Source organism: Myotis davidii, unplaced genomic scaffold (assembly GCF_000327345.1).
Source record: "Myotis davidii unplaced genomic scaffold, ASM32734v1 scaffold125, whole genome shotgun sequence".
In the NCBI taxonomy this organism is placed as follows: domain Eukaryota; kingdom Metazoa; phylum Chordata; class Mammalia; order Chiroptera; family Vespertilionidae; genus Myotis; species Myotis davidii.
Window position 1 is genome coordinate 3,188,213 of NW_006299390.1, and position 9,306 is coordinate 3,197,518.

The following is a 9,306-nucleotide window of genomic DNA, read 5'->3' on the forward strand; positions in this document are numbered from 1 at the left end:
GGAAAGAGTTTCCTTTTTTCACTACTCAATTCTCCTCAGAAGACAAAAAATCTGCTAGTTAAGTCTATGATTCTAATAAATTATTTTACTGAAAAAGAACTCAAGGATATCATATTCGTTTGCAATATTTGTACCATATCAATTATAATAAAAGTTACCTACATGACTTGAGGAGGAAAATACAGTATCATAATAAATCAGTTTAGTTGAAAATGAGATTTTTTTCATTAAAATGTTAGAGAGCATAAAGATACATGATATCTCAATTTATACGGCAGAAGATGTATGTGCTACAAAATGGTAGAGAAAGCAAATAAAAATACAAGAGAAAAAGAAGAAATTGGTAGAGAAAGCAAATAAAAATACAAGAGAAAAAGAAGAAATTGCCAATATTTGAACCCTTTTCATCTACAAAAAGAGTAATTTCACACAGTCCAACATAATATTGTACGTATCTGGAACACCAACTTTCAGATAAGTGGATATTTACATTTATTTAAATTGACTGATAGAAAGATGTAAGATAACATTTAAAGATTTTTTTCAAAAATAATTTTTTAGAATAGTTTATTGATTTTTAGAGAGAGCACAACATGGATTGACTGCCTCCTACTCACCCTCTACCAGGGATTGAGCCTGCAGCCTGAGCATGTGCCGTTGACCAGGAACCAAACCGGCCACCTCCTGGTGCATGGGACGACACCCAACTAACTGAGCCAAGCTGACCATGGCTTTCAAATATTTTACATTCAATTACTGTTGACATACAATATTATATTAGTTTCAGGTATACAACATAGTGGCTAGACATTTATATAACTTATGGTCACCCTGATAACTCTAATATCCATCTGACACCATACATAGCTATTACAATATTATTGAGTATATTCCCTATGCTATACTTTACACCCCCACAACTATTTTGTAACTACCAATCTGTACTTCTTAATCCCTTCACCTTTAGTGCCTACCCTCTTAAACCTCCTCCCATATGACAACCATAAAAATGCTTTCTGTATCTTTGAGTATGTTTCTGTTTTATTTGTTAATATTTTTAGACTACACATAAAAGTGAAATCATATGGCATTTATCTTTGTCTGATTTATTTCACTTAGCATAATAGTCTTTGTGTCTATCCATGTTGTTGCAGGTGGCAAGATTTCTTTTTTTTTTCTTTTGAGGCTGCATCATATATATGCACCACATTTTTTTTTATCCATTCATCTATGGATGGACACTCAGATTGTTTCCATATTCTGGCTATTGTAAATAATGCTGAAATGAACATATGGGCGCATATGTCTTTTTTGAATTAGTGTTTTGGGTTTCTTTGGATGAATACCCAGAAGTAGAATTGCTGGCTCCTTCTTTGTCTCTTGTTATAGCAACTGTTTTAGTCTATTTTGTCTGGTATAAGTATTGCTACCCCAGGTTTTTTTCTTTCATTTCCATTTCCATGAAATATCTATCTCTATTCCTTTACTTTAAAGTCTCTGTGTGTCTTTCAACCTGAAGTGAGTCTCTTGTAGATGCATATATAAGGGTCTTGTTTTCTTATCCATTCAGCCACCCTATGTCTTTTGATTAGAGTATTTAATCTATTTACACTTAAAGTAATTGTTGGTAGATATGTAGTTATTGCCATTTTATTATTCATATTTTTTATCTTTTCTTATTATTGTTCTTAAAGAAGTCCCTTTAACATTTCTTGTAATAATGGTTTGGTGGTGATTAACTCCTTTAGCATTTTCTTGTCTGGGAAGCTCTTTATCTGTCCTTCAATTCTAAATGATAGCTTTGCAGAATATAGTAATCTTGTTAGTAGGTCCTTGTTTTTCATCACTTTGAGTATTTCTTGCCAATACCTTCTTTTTTAAAGAAATATATTTTTATTTATTTCAGAGAAAAAGGGAGAGAGGGAGAGAGAGACTGAAACATCAATGATGAGAATCATTGATCGGCTGCCTCCTGCACACCCCCTACTGGGGATCAAGCCCACAACCCAGGCATATACCTTTGACTGGAATTGAACTGAGGACCCTTCAGTCTCCAGGCCAACACTCTATCCACTGAGCCAAACTGACTAGGGTTTGACAATACCTTCTGACCTGCAAAGTTTTTGTTGATAAATCAGCAGACAGTCTTATGGGAACTCCCTGGTAGATAACTAACTGCTTTTCTCTTGCTGCTTTTAATATTCTCTCTTTGTCTTTAACCTGTGGCACTTTAATTATGATGTGTCTTGATGTGTCTTTGGGCTCTTCTTGTTTTAGACTCTCTGCAGTTCCTGGGCTTGTATATCTATTTTCTTCACCAGGTTAGGGAAGTTTTCCATCATTATTTCTTCAAATAGATTTTCATCATTTGCTCTCTCTCTTCTCCTTTTGACCCCACTATGATGTAATGTTGGTTCATCTGATGTTGACCCAGAGGTCCCTTAAACCATCTTCATTTTTGGGGGTTATTTTTTTTCTGTTTGGATTGGGTTTCTTCTGCTATCTTCTCTTCCAAAACATTGATTCAAACCCTCTATTGTATTTTTTTCATTTTAGTTATTATATTCTTTATTTTTCAATGGTTCTTTTTTATGATTTCTATCTCTATTTTTATTTTCCTATCTCTTTTTTGAAGTTCTCACTAAGATCACTGAGAATGCTTATAGCCAGTGTTTTGAACTCGACATCTGGTAGATTGCTTGTCTCCATTTTTAGTTCTTTTTCTGGAGTTTTGTTCAATTGTTTCATTTTGAGATATGTTTCTTTGTCTCCTTATTTTGGCTGCTTCCCTGCATTTGTTTCTATGTATTAGAGTTGCTGCATCTCCAAGTCTTGGTAGAGTGGTCTTATGTAGTCGGTGGCACCCAATGGCTCAGTCTCCTGGTCACCTGAGCCAGGTGCTCCAGGTGTGTTCTTCCTATTGTGGTTAAGCCTTGATTGCTGTTGACACTTCAAAAGGAGGGACTGCCCCTCTGGCTGATTGGTGGTGAGAACTGGCAGTAATGTGTAGGGGACCACTCTATGGAGCAGGATTCACTTTAGCAGGGCTCTGGTGCCTGCCAAATTCATCCTTTGGGTGTGCCATTTCTGATGGTGGTTGGGTGTTACTCTGGTGTGGTCCCATAAACAACATTTCATTTGTGTTGGTTCTGGGGCATCCTAGGAGAAATATTGGTGGTGCAGGCCAAGGTCAGCTATTGTCTGTGCCCTGCCTGGGGCCACTTGGTATAAGCTACAAAGTGATCTGCAGAGAGTTGCCACTTGTGTTGGGCTTTGAGGTACGTGGGAGAGGCTAAGCTGGGAAATGATGCCAGCTGCCGCTAGTACCAGATTTGGGGATGCTTAGCAAGAGGTATGGGGCACACCACGGCCAGATGCTGGTTGCCTTGGGTTTATGAATCTTTGGGAGATTTTAAGGAAGTCCACAGCATGAGCCAAAACAGGCCAAGTACATGAAAAAGCCATTGGACATGGCCTGGGTGGACCCCCTCAATTTGGGTTGAGCAAGATCTCAAGCAATCACAAAAGCTTGCTAGGTTGATGGAGACTCAGATATGGTGTCAAAAGGTTGGCTTAGGGGAGGGCTCAACAAAGGAACAATGGCTTCCGCCAGCAATGACTTCTGTCTGGAAGAAACTTATCCCTCCAGCTCTTACCCTGAAGCCAGACAATTCAGTTCCTCCCCATATGTTTCTGGTGCCTTTTGGCCTGTTGCTCCAGCACTGGAGCTCAGAACCAGTAAGTTTGTCAGTAAGTCCATGTGCAGGCACTTTAAAAGGAACACCTGTGACTCCAGCAGCTCTCCATCTCACCCAGCCACAATTTCCACTGGTTTTCACAGCCAGCAGTTACAGGGACTTCTCTTCCCAGCACTGGAACCCTGGGTTTAGAGCCTCATATGAGTCTGGGACTTTTCAGTCCTCATGGAGGACCTCTGCCGCTGAGATATCCCTCCTAATTTTTATGTGGTTGTGGGATCAGTCCATTCCACGTCTCTACCCTTCCTACCAGTTTCAACTTGGTTTCTTCTTTATATTCTTAGTTATAAGACTTCTATTCATCTAGACATTAGGTGGTTCTCACTGATGGTTGTTCTGTGATTTCATTGTAATTTTAATGTGGTCATGGGAGGAAGGGAGCACAGGACTTACCAAGTCTTGACTGGAAGCGAAATTAATATTTTAAAAGCATTTTTATAAAAATAAATGTTTCACGCCCTAACCAGTTTGGCTCAGTGGATAGAGCATTGGCCTGCAGACTGAAGGGTCCCAGGTTCTATTCCGGTCAAGGGCATGTACCTTGGTTGCGGGCACATCACCAGTGTGTGTGTGTGTGGGGGGTGTGTAGGAGGCAGCTGATCGATGTTTCTCTCTCATCGATGTTTCTGACTCTCTATCCCACTCCCTTCTTCTCTGTAAAAATTCAATAAAATATATTTTTACAAAATAAAAAAAAATAAATGTTTCAGAGAAAATAGATTATGCCTCAGATATGAATCTTGAAATTTCTATTTAGAGAATACAGAAGTCAAAAAAGTAAGAGGAGTATCAGAATAGGGTTCCCAGAATAAGGGTAGTCACTGGTGCTAAAGACTACTGAGTGGTAAAGAAATCAATAATAAGAGAATATCATTGTACCTTGGGATGTAATGCAGTGTGGAGATCAGTTAATAATACTGTATTATATATTTGAAATTTGTTAAGAGAGTAGATCTCAAAAGTCCTCATCACAAGAATAAAGAAAAAATCATAATGCTATACAGTGATGAATGTTTTATTGTGGTTATCATTTTTCAATATATGCAAGTAACAAGTCATTATGTAGTATGCCTGAAACTCTTATAATGTTATGTATCAAATACATCTCAATTTAAAAAGAAAATACATTGGATTTGAAGATTTAGAGAACAACGGTGGTCTTGCTTTATAAAGAACCTCACTGACTTTTTGCCTTGTAAGACCAATTAGATGAAAATTCTCTTGAAGTTAAGAAACTTGTAATTCTGTAAATCACTAAGACAGTTCAATAGTTTTCATTCATAAGTGTTTTGATTGACCAATTAGCGAAAGCATTGTCTTTTTAAGTTCAGGATTGAGAAAATGAATCCTAAAGACCACTGGAGAGGAAGATTGATATACTTTCTTTTGCTCAGATTAAAGCAAGGTATCAGAGTTTTTAGAGAAAGAACCCAGCTTCTTCCTAGTGTCTACCCCAACAGTACAAGAAGTCCCCGCACTGCAGTTTCAGACCAAAGTTCAGGCAATTTGGTATTCAATCACTAGAAGAATAGTTGTAGCAAAAGGATAAAATGTAGTAGAAAGTGGCAATCAAGACCCAAATGCAAAATAACAACTACAGATTTCAATACTGTCCCTCATGTGACAGTTTTTCTGTGTTTCTGAAAACTAAAAATCTTCTAAGGTTAAGAATTTACTTATCTAGTTAATCAGAGTTAATCAGAGCAAGCATGTTATTTTGAATTGATAGTCTAGAAAACTACAAAAAAAAATTTCACACTCTAATGGTGGTTAGTCCTAGATGTAATATGATCGCCAGATAAAACTGTCAGCTACAAATAGTTCTGTTGAAGAATCTCTCTACTCAAAGGGCGTATAGATAAAGAACACACACAGCTCTGCATGAGCTGGTGATCACATCTTCAGTGATTATGTTTTTATCTTTGTTTTTCCACCTGGACCCTTCCTCCTTGCATTACAGGAGGAAGAGGCCAAATGATCAGGGAGCAGAAACCATAACCACAACTGATTCCCCCTTAAGTCAATTTCTACTGAAAATTACTTCTCAAGTCTAAAGAATTTTTTTTTCCTTTTTGCAGTACTTCCCAGGCCGCTTGAGGAAAAATTCATAGAAACTGACCTACAAGGCATTTTATCAAATAAATATCCAGCTTTGTCCAATTACCCTGTGTCCCCCTGCGCGGGCACTGACTAATAAACCTTCCTGGTGATAAGAACAATGTCTTATAACAATTGACTTTCATTAGCACCTCCTGTAGGAGATGAAATATCCTACTTTATGGAGCAGGGTCACGAGGCTCAGATTAAATCAAAGGGCAGATAAATGGTCTTCATTCTCTTCTCGCTTTGCTGCTATTAACCTGCAGGAGAGATATTAGGAGGAGTGAGAGTGAAAAAATTGGTGGAGTTTTACAATGTGCAAAACTCCTTTTTAAAAGACTTACAAAGTAAAGAAATTAACAGTTTCTAAATTTTATATCTTCAACTTTGCCTGACCATAGTTTGATTGTTAAAAATGAAAAAGTATCTATATAAAAGAGAAAACACTAGGCTAGAAGTCTGGCCATTTTATCACTTCCTTAAAATAAATACAGTAACCAGACAAGGAGAATTAACTCTAGGTGCCATTTCTCAAGTCCATGCGAATGTTAATAGATGAAATAATAAAAGTTTATTGAAAATTTACTGTGTGCTGGGCCCTATGTTAAGTGGATTATTTCATTTACTCTTCACCGTAACCCTATAAGATAGATATTCTTAATATGCCCATTTAACAACGAGGGAACCAAAGATTAGAAAGATTAAGTAGCTTGCCCAAGGACACACCTAATAAGGAGGGAAGCTGGAGTTGGACTCAAGAACTATGATTCCTGCCAAAACCGGTTTGGCTCAGTGGATAGAGCATCGGCCTGTGGACTGAAAGGTCCCAGGTTCGATTCCGGTCAAGGGCATGTACCTGGATTGCGGGCACATCCCCGGTGGGGGATGTGCAGGAGGCAGCTGATCGATGTTTCTCTCTCATTGATGTTTCTGACTCTCTATCTCTCTCCCTTCCTCTCTGTAAAAAATCAATAAAATAATTTAAAAAAAAAAAAAAAAAGAACTATGATTCCTAAACCAATGCTCTTATCCATTGTGTCATACCATTTCCCTATCCATGAAGCTTGGGGAATTGATGTTTGATTTCTATTAAACTCCAACCCGTGTTTTAATAACATAAATGTTATTAAGTGTTGCTGAGAACAAATACATACACAAGACCAACATGTCTTGGCCAGCTGACCAATATGGTATTAAAAACAAAAACAGAAAAACGTGGTTTTCCGAAGCCCCTGACAACTTGAAAGTAAAGTTTACTAAATCAAAAAAACAAACAAACAAACAACTATCACCAATAAATAAACCAAAAGCTGCCTAGGCAGCAGAAAACTTCAACTATAGAGTACATTCAAATTAGCAAATATTAGAAAGATTCCTACATCTATGACATTCTTTAAAAAATTACCAAGCTACCTAAATCAGGTTTCTCGCAATTACATCCTGCCAGTCCATATTTATGATTCAATAAACATGGTGACTGCAAGTTAGAAATCATGGTTAAAAATTATTTTAAAAGAGGAATGCTAGGTTGACAAAAGGCATTCTATAACCAACCCAGAACAGGTACCCAGATAAAATTAAAATTTAAAATGCCTATAAACATAATCCAAATATAACAAATCTCTACAAATACTGGGGAGTGGCTTCTCCCACATGCAAAAAGTAGTTGTCAAACTAACACTTGGTTCAAGGATTTCAGAGGATTCACAACCTAGCACTTACTTAACTAACACACATATCATTGTCCTGACAACACACACACACACACATACACACACACACACAACAATGCTACTATTTGCTTTCCTCAGAGATGTGCACCTGGCCAGAGTCACCATGCATGGATTTCCTTAATGAATGAAGTCACTCTGCAGGCACGTTACAGTGGCTCTGCTGGTTAGAAATGTCCCCTGGGTGGTATGTCTCTCCACTATACTGATCACACCTGAGAAGAGAAACTCACCAAAGAAATCCAGGTTCAGAGTAAGTGTTTAACTGCATGAAAAATGATACTTTTCCTACCCTCTATGAAATGTCCAAAGATTGTGTTAATTTGCAAACAACCCATATTATGTGGTGATAATACTGCATTAATCTACATTTCAGTTCAATAAGTCCATCCAGATGCTAGATTTTGATAAATCATCTTTTTATCACTATAATTTCCCTGTATGCTCCTCTATTACTCTTTCAGTTCCCAAAAGAAATGCACTCATTCTTCTGATCACTGCAGAATAGCTCTGCGATCACTTTCATGAACCATCTGCAGAAGTGTAGGCCAAGAGGAGCCAGAATATTGTTAGGACAGCCTTAGTTGGAAACAGAGGTGGGGTTCCAGACCCCTCACTTAGACCACGTACCAGGGGTCAAGAGTCAGAGCTGCTCTGGGATTAAGGAATTTTATAGTTACATGTCCTTGTTGGTTAAAGAGAAGCACCTGGGGCCAGCCTCCATTCCTTTCGTCTTGTATGCTTCTGAATATTCTCTTGGATGACATGGTAGGTATTTTAAAATTCGAGGCATTTATGAGCCATTTGCCTGATGTATGAGTGCTAAACTTGGTGGGTAGAGGGGGTCATGCCAAGATACCTAATGGTGCTTATATGCTTCAGTGCTGATGGGTAGTCCAAACATGACTAGTGCTCATAGGAGAAAAGCAGACCCCAGAGCCCAAACATACATGCTTTGAAAATAATGGTCATGGACTCTTCCTGATTCCTTTGACAATTCATTTACCCTCACTTGTGCTGTCCAGTGTGGATGTGATCCTGGTATGTTGGGTGTTTTGGATCGTGCTAGTATTCTGTGATGCTGTTCATTTTTGGGATAGGGTTAGGGCTATGTCTTACCTGTTTTCCCTCCCCTTCAGTGGCTACACAGGACCACAAATTCACCCACAATGTTTCTGCCAGCCACAGTGATCTTTGACTTCTTAAGTTATCTAACCACATTCTGAAAATGGGGTCCTGGCCAATGGTTAACAATTTTCAGGTATAAACTATTGGTACTCTCCAAGATAACCCAACTCAATGAGGGGATTCAGAGTTCAATCACCAATCACTAGATCACCTATGACAATCATTCCAAAGGACAGCTCCAAATATTGCAAACATAAAGACTCAGGCTTTAAAAATCAAAAGCAGTTAAGATAGGAGTGCAGTGAGGTCCAAAGGTAAGGAAGCCCTATTCTTTGACATGCTTGTGTAGTTACCTCTGGCAGCCTCAGTGATATACTTGAAAAAATAAACGGCACCACAATTCAGCAGTTTGCCAAGGAGACACTTTAAAAAGGTACAATATGTTGCCAGAGAGAGCGAGCTTTAATAAACACACAATTAAATAATCTCACTAATCATTGCCTGGTCAGATGGCACCCAGCCTACAGAGCCATCTGGCTGAGGAAAGACTCAAGAGATTCAATAAAAAGCGGGGGGGGGGGGGGGGGGGG

The 9,306-nt window shown here is 38.3% G+C and overlaps 1 protein-coding gene across 3 annotated transcripts in view; it reads right to left on the reverse strand.

Annotated features, from left to right (window-relative positions):
- LHFPL3 (lipoma HMGIC fusion partner-like 3) overlaps window positions 1–9,306 on the reverse strand; it is a 461,462-nt gene that overhangs the window by 367,513 nt on the left and 84,643 nt on the right. The gene's annotated exons all lie outside the window — the stretch shown is intronic.